General features: G+C 38.5%; 1 protein-coding gene across 1 annotated transcript in view; it reads left to right on the plus strand.

Moving 5' to 3' along the window:
* The window catches only part of LOC117110717 (E3 ubiquitin-protein ligase RNF126-like), a 17,815-nt gene that overhangs the window by 3,208 nt on the left and 14,251 nt on the right, over positions 1 to 356 (plus strand). The window lies entirely within an intron of this gene.

Here is a 356-nt window from a genome sequence, read left to right on the forward strand (position 1 = left end):
GGTCTTCGGTCTTCGTTTTGTAGACACCCATATAGCTGTCTCTTATACACATCTAGATGTGTATAAGAGACAGACGCTATGATGTAGCCCTGCAGCGCATCTGACCTGACCTCAGTCTGTTGTCAATTAGTATGAAATGCGCGCGCGCAAAGGCTTTTCCATTTTGTTTGCAGGGTTTCCCTTTTTTGTTTGCAGCGTTTCATTTTTTTGATGGCAGCATTTCCTTTTTTGCTTCCAGCTTTTTCTTTTGTTTGCTGGTGTTTTTATTTTTTGCTTGCAGCGTTTCTTTATTTGTTTGCTAGTGTTTTTATTTTGTTTGCAGCGTTTCTTTATTTGTTTGCTAGTGTTTTTATTTT

Source organism: Anneissia japonica, unplaced genomic scaffold (assembly GCF_011630105.1).
Source record: "Anneissia japonica isolate Jap-2015-1 unplaced genomic scaffold, ASM1163010v1 scaffold2756_len2360902_cov194, whole genome shotgun sequence".
Classification (NCBI taxonomy): Eukaryota; Metazoa; Echinodermata; class Crinoidea; order Comatulida; family Comatulidae; genus Anneissia; species Anneissia japonica.